General features: G+C 44.8%; 1 protein-coding gene across 10 annotated transcripts in view; it reads left to right on the top strand.

Annotated features, from left to right (window-relative positions):
* The first annotated feature begins 265 nt into the window (after positions 1–265).
* Positions 266–13,658, top strand: part of CKAP5 (cytoskeleton associated protein 5) — an 89,247-nt gene continuing 75,854 nt past the window's right edge. For 4 of the 10 annotated variants that reach the window (XM_078389753.1, XM_020799002.3, XM_078389774.1 and 1 more), the window contains exon 1: positions 266–505. The gene's annotated coding sequence lies outside the window, so the exon portion shown is untranslated. Of the gene's footprint in view, positions 506–990; positions 1,133–8,721; positions 8,848–9,222; positions 9,242–12,849; positions 13,000–13,658 lie in introns of those variants that run through there. The other 6 variants (XM_078389757.1, XM_078389780.1, XM_078389777.1 and 3 more) reach the window with 4 other exon arrangements.

Below are 13,658 nucleotides of genomic sequence, written 5' to 3'. Positions count from 1 at the left end.
TTTATGTTTATGTTATAGTTAAAATAAAATAAAAAGAAAGAGAAGAAAACACAACACTTTTTTGGCTGACGGTGGGGATAAAGGAGAGAGAGACGTGGTTAGACCAAGGCAAGGCGTGAGACTCCCCCGCGCTCTCATTTAAGAGACTCAGCCCTGCCTGGGGGCTCCCTGCCTCCCGTTCTCAGTCCCGACGACCGAACGCTCTCCATCCCCACAGCCCCGCGGCGCTTGCCCAAAGGGACGAATGCGCTGTTGAGGGAACACACGAAGCAGACCGAGCGCGCCTCCCAGGCCGGTTAGTCCTGAAAACCGCCCTCCCACATCTTGTAGGAACGGAGTCGCCACGGCCAGATTCAAACGGCCCAATAACATTCCATATTGCGGAAAGGCGGGCGGGCTTAGAGGCAACCAATGAGGACCGAGGATATTGAGAGGTGTGGCCTGCGTTAGTGATTTCAAACCCTGCTGAGAAGCGGCCCAAGCGCTGCCTTACCGCTCGGCCCAGGTAAATGGCTCCGTTCGTTTGTGTCAAATTGCCTTAGCGACGATATGAAGGTGGTAGGCCGGGGCTTCGGCGGAGGTTCGGGGCGTGGAGCAGGGCCGTTGGGGGTGAGGCGGTCAGCCTCCATTTAGTCAGTGCCTTCATCTTGTTTGTTTCGTTGCTGTTGGTCTCCACAGGCTCTGTGGCATAATTCACCCGCCTGCTATGGATACAATGGCCCGTAGGATGGGCTCGGTGCCCGGGGAGGGGGCAGAGTGGTGGCGTTAAGGAAGCGGGGGCGGCCGCAAGGTCCCCGCTGGTCTCCGAGTTGGCCGTGGAGTCGCCCCTGCGGCTTGCCTTGGGTTAGGCCCTGTGTCTTGGGAAGGTAGCTACCGGTCCTGCGTGCGCTGGTCGCGACAGCCTTTCAGCCCTTGTGAAACGTCATTAGCAGTTGCTGCCTTCCCTCCCCACCCCCGTTCATTTAGGGTCCTCATTTGCTTTTGTCTTAGACCGCCCCCAGCCTTGCGTCTCGGGTACAGGCCCTGGGCGGTGAAAACTCGTTTGCCATCATCACCGGCCAGCCATACACCTGATGGGCGAGCAGTGAAGTCTGATGGGAAATATAGCACTCGTCAGATTGAGGAAGAGACGGTAACTGTTAGTTACTTCTTGCGGTCGGTTGCTGCTTTGCTTGTCGTTTGTGTGCCTGGTTGCGGGGATTGTCGACTTGATTTCCCTCTTGGCATCATTTTAGGAAGGGCGACTGCTTCTCTGGTGGAGTTGCCGCTGAGGCAAGTGTAGATGCATCCGGATTGAGGGAAGTGTAGGTTGAAACTCTTAAAAAGAGGGAAAATGTTATTGTTGGTGGTAGTGCTAGAACAGGAAGAGGGCAGGACAGAGGTGGGTGACAGGAGTGGCCAGCCATAGCAGTAGCTTCTTTTGAGAGCTTTTAATTTAAGTAAATGGCTCACCCTTACCCAACCCTAGGCTACTTTCCTTCCCCCTGCTAGAGAAATGTGGCACATGCTTGTTTTCTTACCTGCCCATGACTGTTGCAAGTACCTGACAAGCAGTGTGTGGTCCTAGTCAGCACTGTCACTTGCATTTGTAGCAGTGGTGAGTAGTCCTCAGAGATTTAATTATGCTTTTCTGTTAAGAAAGTCACCATATGCATTTAAATATATATAAGGGTGGGTACATGACTTCATAGGCACATCTGTATCACTGTCTGGGGTGGTGCTATGTGATAGAGAAGCAGAAGTGCTATTTGACTGCACACAAATAGTGAAGGTTTCCATTAGCAGCTGCAGGCCAAGAAAGAAAAGTCAGCAGAACAAGCAGTAGTACTTACTGTTTCTGGCCATAATTGCTGCTCAGTGTCTTGGCAAAAAGCAGGGGAGTAGCAATAATAGGTAATAGAGCTGGTAATACATGGTTATACTGCATGCTCACATGATTCCCCCCCATAACCCCATCCCCCAGTGATTGCTGCTAAGAGTGGATGCTGTGACTTGATTGTTTAGATTGGCAAGTTGATGACTGTAATAATTAGCTTCTGGTTGCGAAAGAAAGTAATGACCATTGTTAACAAGTTTTCAAGACTCTTCTACTCCAGAATTGGCTCTGATATTCAGTAAACAACAACAGAAACCCCCTTGTTGAAGTCAAAGTGTCTAATTTAGTACTGTCCATATACTGTATTTCTAAGAAGCTCCCTCCCTTTTAAGAAGGTGAATTGATAGAAGGGAGAGAGTTTGACTCCCTTTAGTCAAGGTACTGAAAGTATGTAATATTTGGAAAAGTTTATCAAACACAGATAAAATATTTGTTTGACTTGTCTCTTTATGAAAGACATGTCTCCTTTTTGTAGAATAGGGGATGATTTAAAAAATAGGCAGTTGCTTTGTCCCAAGAATGATTGGAAAAATACTAGGTATCAGGACACTTAAATATTTGATGTTGATTTCTTGAGACTGGAAACATTTTAGCTCTCTACAAGACTGCTAACACCTTACTATGAGGACACAATATTGAAATGTAATATCTGCTCAGGCCCTTTCCCTCTCTGCCTTCTGTGATCTGAAAGCCAGTTTCCTTATGGTTGCTAAGTGCCCTTTATTCCAGAACTTGGACAGTCCATAGAACATAATGGAGCTATTATTTCAGAACATTCGTCTTCCTTAACAGTCTCTAGAACATGCTACAACTTGAAAATGTCTTGCTATATTTTAATAGGCTATTAGTAGCCTCACTAGTTACATTATTTCTATCAGAACCCTCTGCAGCCTGGTAATAATATTTCAACATGTTTTCTGCAATCTTCTGATAGATTTATCATCTATCTTTTAGCAATAGCAGATCAGGAGTAGCTTTGTGGGATCTGATCCATTTGCTTTAAATATTTAGATATATTGTGGCTATACATATGTAAGTGAACTGCATAAGTCACAAAAGTGAATTTCTATTAATTAATGAGGTATCAGTCACATTGGAAGGACAGATCCTGAAGCTGAGGCTCCAGTACTTTAGCCATCTCATGAGAAGACTCCCTGGAAAAGACCCTGATGTTGGGAAAGTGTGAGGGCAAGAGGAGAAGGGGACGACAGAGGACAAGATAGGTGGACAGTGTCATCGAAGCTACCTACATGAATTTGACCAAACTGGGAGGCAGCGGAAGACAGGAGGGCCTGGTGTGCTCTGGCCCATGGGGTCACGAAGAGTTGGACACGACTTAATGACTAAACAACAACAATCAGTCACATTGCCCAATTGTGCAAGAGGCACAGTTTCACTTATGCATCTGGCAAGTAGGATTTTGTTCTATGTTAGTTTTCTAGTGTTCGGCATAGGCTGCTATTTACTGTCTGTGAATGTTTCATCTGTAACACTGTACTTCAGTGTCATGTTGAAAATTTGGTGCAGAAGTTTTGATATTGCACAAAGCAAAACCTTAATGAAAATATGCTGCAACCAGTGATCACTGATCCTTGTGGCTGGGTAGAGTTCGTTGACCTTTTGCAGGCTGTATTTTTCAGTGCTGGGAGCCAGGTTTTGTTGAGTTTTAAACATCCTTCTTTTTGTTGAAGCTCTGCTGGTGTTTGTGGATTTCAGTGGCTTCCCTGTGCAACCTAACATAATGATTGCTGGTGTTGTCCAGTACTTCAGTATTTTGAAATAGAATTTCATGTCCAGCTTGTTTTAGGGCATGTTCAGCTACTGCTGATTTTTCCAGTTGTTTTAGTCTGCATTGTCTCATATATTCTTTGATTCTGGTGTGAATGCTGCATTTTGTGGTTCCCATATACAGATACAAAACAATACAGATATTGTATTGTTAGTTTTTAATGAGGCAATATTGTACCAAAATGGTAATTGGAAGTAAATAGAAAGATAGCCATCATGGAATGCTGCCTTGTCGTGGTGAAGGAGCTTGAGTAATTCAGAGAAGCTAAGGGCTATGCCGTGCAGGGACACTCAAGACGGACAGGTCATAGTGGAGAGTTTGGATTAAACATGATCCACCTGGAACTGGCAAGCCACTCCAGTATCTTTGCCAAGAAAACCCCATGAACAAAAACAAAAGGCTAAAAGATATGATGCTGGAAAATGAGCCCCTCAGGTCGGAAGACATCCAACATGCTACTGAGGAAGAGCAGAGGACAAGGACAAGTAGCTCCAGAGATAATGAAGTGGTTGAGCCAAAACCCAAAGGATGCTGAGCTGCGGACACGCCTGAAAGTGAAAGGGAAGTTCGATGCTGTAAAGAAAAATACTGCATAGGAACCTGGAATGAAGATCTATGAACCTTGGTAAGCTGGATGTGGTCAAACAGGAGATGGCAAGAATAGACATTGACATCCTGGGCATCAGTGAACTAAAGTGGACAGGAATGGGCGAATTCAATTCAGACGATTATCATATCTACTATTGTGGGCAAGAATCTCGTAGAAGAAATGCAGTAGCCCTCATAGTCAACCAAAGAGTGGGAAAAGCTGAACTGGGATACAATCTAAAAAATGATAGAATGATTTCAATACGAATCCAAGGCAGACCTTTCAACATCACAATAATCCATGTTTATGCACCTACCATCAATGCTGAAGAGGCTGAAATTGACCAATTCTATGAAGATTTACAACACCTTCTAGAACTGACACCAAAGAAAGATGTTCTTCTCATTGTAGGGGATTGGAATGCTAAAGTAGGGAGCCAAGAGATAAAAGGAACAACAGGAAAGTCTGGCCTTGGAGTTCAAAACGAAGCAGAGCAAAGGCTAATAGAGTTTTGTCAAGAGAACAAGCTGGTCATCACAAACACTCTTTTCCAACAACACAAGAGGAGACTCTACACATGGAAATCATCAGATGGGCAATACCACAATCAGATCGATTATATTCTCTGCAGCCAAAGATGGAGAAGCTTTCTACAGTCAGCAAAAACAAGACCTGGAGCTGATTGTGGCTCTGATCATCAGCTTCTCATAGCAAAATTCAAGCTTAAACTGAAGAGAGTAGGAAAAACCACTGGGCTAGTCAGGTATAATCTAAACCAAATCCCTTATGAATACACAGTGGAAGTGAAGAACATATTCAAGGAACTAGATTTGGTGGACAGAGTGCCTGAAGAACTTTGGATAGAGGCTCGTAACATTGTCCAGGAGGCAGCAACAAAAACCATCCCAAAGAAAAGGAAATGCAAGAAAGCAAAGTGGCTGTCGAATGATGCCTTACAAATAGCAGAGAAGAGAAGGGAAACAAAATGCAAGGGAGATAGGGAAAGTTACAGAAAATTGAATGCAGACTTCCAAAGAATAGCAAGGAGAGACAAGAGGGCCTTCTTAAATGAACAATGTAAAGAAATAGAGGAAAATAATAGAAAAGGAAAAACCAGAGATCTGTTCAGGAAAATTGGAGATATTAGAGGAACATTTTGTACAAAGATGGACATGATAAAGGACAAAAATGGGAGGGACCTAACAGAAGCAGAAGACGTCAAGAAGAGGTGGCAAGAATACAGAGAGGAATTATACCAGAAAGATCTGGATGGCCTGGATTGTGGTTGCTGACCTTGAGCCAGACATCCTGGAGAGTGAAGTCAAGTAGGCCTTAGAAAGCATGGCTAACAAGAAGGCCAGTGGAGGTGATGGCATTCCAGTTGAACTACAGTGGTGCCTCGACTTATGAACGTCCCTACTTAACGACCATTTCGAGTTACGACCAGCTCTGGGTGCAAAATTTTGCTTCTACTTGTGACCAGAGCTTCAAGTTATGAACAGAAAAAGGCAAAGAAAAAAGGCGGGACATTCAAATTACTAACTGTAGGTGGCGACAAGGCTGCTTCTTTGTAGCTTTTTTGCCCCAACAGTTAGAGAGTGTGCCATCGGAGAAAGCTGCCTGGTAAGGTAAGGTCCTGTTTTCTGCTTTTTAAAAACTGTTCTGGGTGTTTTTGCAGCATGGTTTTGGGCTGGGGTGGTGTTATATTTCTATGCTGCGATGGAGTCTTGGAGGGGATTGTTTATTTTTTGGGTTTCCTGCCCCATTTCCGATGGGTCTTGGGGGGGGTTGGTTGCTTCGGAGTGTTTTTTCCCCAATGGGTCTTGCATGCTTCCTTTGCTTTTTGCTTTGTTCTCTTTGCATTTCCAACCTGCTCCGTTTGTTCTCTTTGCATTTCTGACCTGCTCCCTTTGTTCTTTTTGCATTTCCGACCTGCTCCCTTTGTTTTCTTTGCATTTCCGATGGGTCTTGCATGTTTGATTGCTTCCCCACCCTTTGGCCAGAAGGGATTAATCGCGTTTCCAATGGGTCTTGCAGTGATTTTTTTTTCTTCAGCTGGAATGGATTAATTGCATTTCAATGGTTGTTGTGGGTTTTTCCACAACAACCCACAACAACCATCAGATCCCACTTGTGAAAGCTTTCTAGAATACATTGCATTTCAGTGCATTCCAATGGGAAATGGCGCTTCAACTTACAACCTTTTCGAGGTACAACCGTCTTCCGGAACCAATTAAGTTTGTAAGCTGAGGCACCACCGTATTTAATATCTTAAAAGATGATGCTCTTAAGGTGCTACACTTAATATGTCAGCAAGTCTGGAAAACTCAGCAGTGGCCAGAAGATTGGAAAAGATCAGTCTGCATTGCAATCCCAAAGAAGGGCAGTGCCAAAGAATGCTCCAACTACCAGACAATTGCACTAATTTTACATGCTAGCAAGGTTGTGCTCAAAATCCTACAAGGTAGGCTTCAGCAGTATGTGGACCGAGAACTCCCAGAAGTACAAGCTGGATTTTGAAGGGTCAGAGGAACTAGAGACCAGATTGCTAACATGCGCTGGATTATGGAGAAAGCCAGAGAGTTCCAGAAAAACATCTACTTCTGCTTCATTGATTACACAAAAGCCTTTGACTGTGGACCACAGTAAACTATGGCAAGTCCTTAAAGAAATGGGAGTACCTGACCACCTTATCTATCTCCTGAGAAATCTCTATGTGGGACAGGAAGCAACAGTTAGAACTGGATATGGAACAACAGATTGGTTCAAAATTGGGATAGGAGTATGACAAGGCTGTATATTGTCTCCCTGCATATTTAACTGATATGCAGAATACGTCATGCGAAAGGCTTGACTGGAGGAATCTCAAGCCGGAATTAAGATCACTGGAAGAAATACATGTTCTTATATGCAGATGATACCACTCTGATGGCAGAAAGTGAGGAAGAATTAAAGAACCTCTTAATGAGGGTGAAAGAGGAGAGTACAAAGAATGGTCTGAAGTTCAACATCAAAAAAACCACGATCATGGCCACCGGCACCATCACCTCCTGGCAAATTGAAGGGGAAGATATGGAGGCAGTGACAGATTTTACTTTCTTGGGGTCGATGATCACTGCAGATGGTGACAGCAGCCACAAAATTAAAAGACACCTGCTTCTTGGGAGGAAAGCGACGACAAACCTAAAAAACATCTTAAAAAGCAGAGATACCTTGCTGACAAAGGTACGCATCGTCCAGTAGTGCTGTATGGAAGTAGGAACTGGAGCATAAAGAAGGCCGAATATTTGATGCTTTTGAATTGTGGTGCTGGAGGAGACTCTTGAGAGTCCCCTGGACTGCAAGCAGAACAAACCTATCCGTTCTGAAGGAAATCAACCCTGAGTGCTCACTGGAAGGACAGATCCTGAACCTGAGGCTCCAATACTTTGGCCATCTCATGAGAAGAGAAAACTCCCTGGAAAAGACCCTGATGTTGGGAAAGAGTGAGGGCAAGAGAAGGGGACGACAGAGGACAAGATGGTTGGACAGTGTCATCGAAGCTACCAACATGAATTTGACCCAACTCTGGGAGGCAGTGTAAGACAGGAGGGCCTGGCGTGCTCTGGTCCATGGGGTCACGAAGAGTCAGACATGACTTAACGACTAAACAACAACAGAAAGATAGCCGTTATCTCCACAGACCTTCTGAGAAGGCAACCACAATGCGAGCACATACATTGAATGTAGAAGTTACCAGGTTGAGTCCATGACATCTCGAAGGATCATTGGGAAAGTGAACTGGGAACATGGCTGCTGGCCAGTGTAGACAGAATAGTTGGTTCATAGTGGATTAGTGGCTGCCTCAATAAGAGGCTGCCTTTGTTTCAATGGTTCTTTTTTCGGGTTCTTTTTCTAAGCAAAATGTGATCCATTGTGTATGGTAGTGAACTCAACAGGACAGAGCGCGTGTCAGAAATAAACCAGCTGTGAAAGCTTTGCACCTGCAGCGTCCCATCAGTAGGCTGTAGGCGCGCTTCCTCTGATACATCCTTGTCGCTGAGGAATTGTCCTAATTAGCCAGCCTGAGCGGCGGTAGGTGAATAAGCCTCTTGGCCCGGCCTCTTCTTCGAGAAGCCTGCTTGGCAAGGATGATACTGCCCCAGCGCGGATCAAAGAACCACGAAAGCCTCTAGCCTCCTTAAATTGGGCACAGGGAAGCCTTTCAAGCGGGCAAGATCGTTCCTTGTATTGTCTCCAACGAAGCACGGGAGAACTTCGGGTTACCCCCCCCCCCCGTTTCTCCTGAATTGGGGCGAGGGGGAATGAGAAGGGAAAGAGGTGCCGTGCGCGCATGTTCTGTCGAAGGCGGGGACGTGCCTTTGTTTGTCACATGGCCCGGGGAAGGCCCTTCTCTCAGGTGCGGCGGGAGGCGGAGGCTGGTGTCGCCGGCTGCAACGCGCTGTGTCCCGCCCCGCCCCGCCCCGCCCCGCCCTTGGAGGAGGAGGCGCCTCCTTCGCTGCCGGTCGGAGATGCAGCTGCCCGCCCTCTCCTGCCGCCAAGCCGGGCCGCCGTTGCTGTGGCTTAGGAAGACTCTGGCCTAGCCTGACTTGGGTATGGCGACTTTGTCCTCCGCCCGCTGCCGGGGAGGGAGGTGGCGGTACCGCCCAGGCCCAAAGCCCTGGGGTTAAAGCCGTCTGGGGCGGGTGACTGGCGTCAACAATGCCGGGGGAGCGGCCTGCAACTTCGGCGTTAGGCTTGCGAGTTGAATGGCCCAGCAGCGCCGGACAGGGGTGTCGGCCGGCCGGGCGGGCTGGCTGGCTGGCAGGCATCCGTCGCGAGCCGCTGAGCGCGTCTGGGTTTATCGACGTCAACTGATTGGGAGCTGCAGCAGCTGGGCGACCGCCGGGGCGTAGGGCGGGAAACGGCTCCCGGAGAGCTTTTGCAAATCCTGGCGCAGAGGAGGGAGGATGTTGTTAACTGGCGCCGACGAGAGCTGGGTTCGGGTGTAGGTACAGGCGGCGGGGGAGAAAGGTTCCGCTGGTGGTATGCTGGGAAGAAGGGCGAGAATGCCTGCTGAGGGCAATGAGCTCCCTAAAGATTCGTCAGAAATAATAGGGCCTGCAAATGCCCGTTGACATGACCAGGCTCAATGAAATCATATCGCGCTAAAAGTAAAATGGAGAGTGGATCCTGACGGGGAGTGGAATGGGTCACAGGAATAAAAATGAAATTATATATGCTATACTCTCTCCTTTTACTTTATGTCATGATTCATTATGCTTTGTACATCAGTCTGTGTCTTAAAGACTTAAAGAATTATATGAATTGCACTGATAAGGAGATGGGGGTAATAGCAATGACCAACTGGAAGGAGAAAGGACCTTTAAAGATCTTCCATTGTTCCCATAGGGCATTCTTGTTATTTGTTTTAGTAAAAAAATCTTCTCTGAGAAAAATCTGGATGCTTTTCTGTATTGCCTTAGAAGGAGCTATAGTGCCAAGGATGCAGGAGTGTGTCATGTTAAGGAGATTTATCCCAGCATCAGTTCCTTTACACCTAGCAATTTACCCATCTGAAACGAGTTCGTGTCTGTGAACATTGACGGTATTACCTTTGTTTCAGATTTTGCAGCTCCTTTGTAAAATGTTTCTTTTGTGGCTGCGCAGTAAATGTTTCTGCTGTTTAGAGTAATTTAAACAATGACATCAACACGTACAATGATTTGCTGTGTCACAAATTTAACAAAGAATCAAGAAGCTGGTTTCTTTCAGCATATAATAAGTCTTCCTTCCCCATATCACCTTTTATACACTGATACAGTGCTATGGAAAATGGCAGAAAAAGTCTAAAAGCAAGACGAAGCTCTACATAGTTACTGTAATTATATTTTAGAAGCTAGGAGTACATATGGAAATCAGATTTCCATTGCACTCTTGAACATCTCTAAAGCCTTGAGGTTGAAGACCTTCCTGCCAGATTTCCTGACTTAACAAGGCTTGAGTGGCTGGGTGTTCTCGAATGTGAACGTAATTATGGTAAACAGTTCTTGTTTGTTGGAAACAGATAATTAAAAATAAGTGGTGGAAGGACTAAATAAGCAGGTGGCATGTGGGGTGACCAGATGTGAAAGAAGAAAGAGCTTCTGGCCTGTCAGCAGTACTGCAAAAGGAGTTTTAGCAAGTTAGCTAGCTCACCATGCATCAGAACTTTATACCTGCAGGAATTCTATGGTACAAAACAAGATTGTTTTGCTTCTAAAATGGTAAGGGAAATCTATTAATCAGGAGGGTTTTTTTGTAGTATAGGATCAAACAGTTTAATTATTGTCATTTTGGGAGGGGGCATGCTGTTCTGAACAATCTCCTAAAGGACCTCTGATAATTTAAAATATCTATAATCCTATAATAAATACCTATAATTACTCGGAAGCAGATTTCACTGTGGTGTGTCCCAATCCTATGCACAGTTAGCTGGGAGTGCATGAGTCCTGTTGGGCATAGTGGAACTTATTTTTGATCAAAAATAAGGTTGCACTCCCCCCCCAAAGACATTTGTTGACTATTTTGTTTCATACTCTGAAGCTAGAGGTGCTGTGAAATATTAGATATCGGCATTTTAAAATGACCTACCAGGGTGGTGTAGAAAATGGAGTGATGGACTAGGATTTAGACTTGGGTTCATCTCAGTTCTTGGCCATGGGAGCCCAGTGGATAGGGGTGTGCCAGTGGTGAAAGTACTCTAGTATATAATGTAATTTGATAACCCTGTTGGAGTAAGCATAAGTCAGCTGTGACTTGATGACACGTGACAACAATCATTTAAAACCCCTTTCCCATTTAATAATGGAAAATAAAGTCTAATGTTAATTCTTCATTGAAATTAAAATGTTAAGAAGTGGGATTGTGAGTGCTAAGAATAAGTTTATGTCCCAGTCCTTAACATAGCTACTGAGGACCAGATTTCACTGAATTTAGTGAGGTTTAGCTGGGTAAATAGTGGTCTAGGCCACTGGTTCTTAACCTTTGTTACTCAGATGTTTTTGGACTGCAACTCCCAGAAGCCTTCACCATCAGCTTTGCTGGCTGGGGTTTCTGGGAGTTGCAGTTCAAAAACACCTGAGTAACAAAGGTTAAGAACCACTGGTCTAGGCAACTGGCTACAGAGCTAGAGGCTGAGAATTCAATTCCCCACTATGCCTCCTAGGGGAGGAGCCAACCTGTGTAGCTTTGGACAAGCTGCGCAGTCCCAGGATGCCCCCAGAAGAAGGGAACAATAAACCTCTTCTGTTTATTCTCTATTTAGAAAACCTTGGAAAGAGTCACCATAAATTGAAATTGACGTGATGGCATGGAATTATTAGTAATAGTAAATTGTAAGCATCTTCAGGATTATAGCAAGAGACTTCTTGAGTCTTTTACTTTTTGAGTAACAATGCACATTATCATTGTACAGGTTAAGAATTAGAAATCTTTATTTTCTTTACTCAGAGTAGTCCCCCCCCACCAAAAAAAAAAGCTTGTTATTTGAGACAATTTCATGCTGCAGATTGGCAACTGGAGCTTTGCACCAAAGCTTGCCTTGGAGAGAGCTTTGTAGCACTGAGAATTAGTAGGATTCATTAGAGAAGAATATATGTGAACCCTAACTTCCAAGTCTTAGCTCTTTATATTTGTTGAACAGGTAAGAGAAAATCACAATTATTCTTCGTAATTGATGTTACCTAGTGGCTGTAAGCTACCAACATGCATTTGACCCAACTCCAGGAGGCAATGGAAGACAGGAGGGCCTGGCGTGCTCTGGTCCATGGGTCACGAAGAGTCGGACACAACTAAACAACAACAAGTGGCTGTAAGGAATAAAACCAAACATTGTACACTTTGTAAGAAAACAGATGAATGAATGAGGTTAATCTTAGCTGCTACTTCGTCTTGCAAATGTTGGGTAACTTCAGAATTGCCATAGAAGCTTTATTCAAAATTTATCTCCAGTTTTGCTTCTAAATGAACTCTTTGTGTAGTCGTTCCTTGATTATAGCAAAACAGTAACTTGGGAAGTACAGTGGTGCCGTGCTAGACAGTTACCCTGCATGACAGGTTTTTTGCTAGACATTGACTTTTTGCGATCGCTATAGCAATTTGCAAAACAGTGATTCCTATGGGGGAATTTCGCTGGACAATGTTTGGTCCCTGCTTCGCAAACCGATTTTTGCTAAACAACGATTTTGACAGCTCCCTCCGTGCTCGCAAAATGGGTGTTTTCGGGACCTAAGCTTCGCAAGACATCTATTTAAACAGCTGATCGGCGGTTCGCAAAGCAGCTTTTCTATGGCCGATCTTCGCTAGACAACGACGATTCTTCCCCATTGGAGTGCATTAAACAGGTTTCAATGCATTCCAGTAGGGAAATGCTTTATGCTAGACAGTGATTTCACAGATTTCAGTGGAACGGATTATCATCGTCTAGCGAGGCACCACTTTAATGACAACAGTGGCAGTGGTCCAATATAAAGCAAACCAGAGTGTGCTGCTTATACTGTATACCACCTCAAAATGCTTAAAGCTCTCTGTGTGATTTACAGTTTAATTGTGCAAGTTACACATTGCCCCTCCCAGCTGCATACTCAACTTACCAATCTTGGAAGGATGGAAGGCTGAGTCATCCTCAAGCCAACTACTCAGGTGATGAGCAGAGTCTTCATTGCAGTAATACAGTTTACCCACTGCACCACAAGGCTCAAATACCAATTTAAAAGTAGCCATCAAGTGAGTATGTGTAGCTAAAGTCATATATACATCCCTCGTACCCTTGGTTCTCCTACCAGTCCTCTATCATTGTCTTTCCCCTTTGGATAAATTCATGTCTCACAAACCCCCTGTGTTTTTGGCAAATATTCTGTTGTTTCTGTAGTTTGCAACAAGTCGGGCAATAGAGCTGTGATTAACACTAACATTGCTGCTAAACCATGATTTGGAAATTGAATTTTGTGGTTTCTGAATCAAGACCTTGTTTGTAGGTTGTGGTCAGGGAATTATCTCTGTTCATGCTTATGAAGTTTTGTAAGATGCCATGTACGCACATAGGGCTGTCTAAATAATTGATTCATAAAATACTACTTGCCATGACAGGCTTGTAATCTATACTTTTGTTACTGATATCTTAAAAAGTGGGGTGAGGAATGGATCTGTAGGTGCATTCTGTGTCACAGTACAGTCTGCCTGAGGCAAACACTATTAGGCTGGAAGTGACATGGGACAGTTAGTGAGGTCGCAATATAAACTCCTTTCAAGTCAAGCTCAGGGAAACAGTTGGATGGGGGAGAGAGCCTGGTGTGTTTGCCAACTCTGGGAGTAAGGGAATGAACACAGATTGTTGGAGAGAAGAAAGGCGAGAAGCATCTGCAGTGACTGGAGGGCAGGCAAAG

The sequence above is a fragment of the Pogona vitticeps genome, chromosome 1 (genome assembly GCF_051106095.1).
Source record: "Pogona vitticeps strain Pit_001003342236 chromosome 1, PviZW2.1, whole genome shotgun sequence".
In the NCBI taxonomy this organism is placed as follows: domain Eukaryota; kingdom Metazoa; phylum Chordata; class Lepidosauria; order Squamata; family Agamidae; genus Pogona; species Pogona vitticeps.
This window is presented reverse-complemented; position numbering and strand designations above follow the sequence as displayed.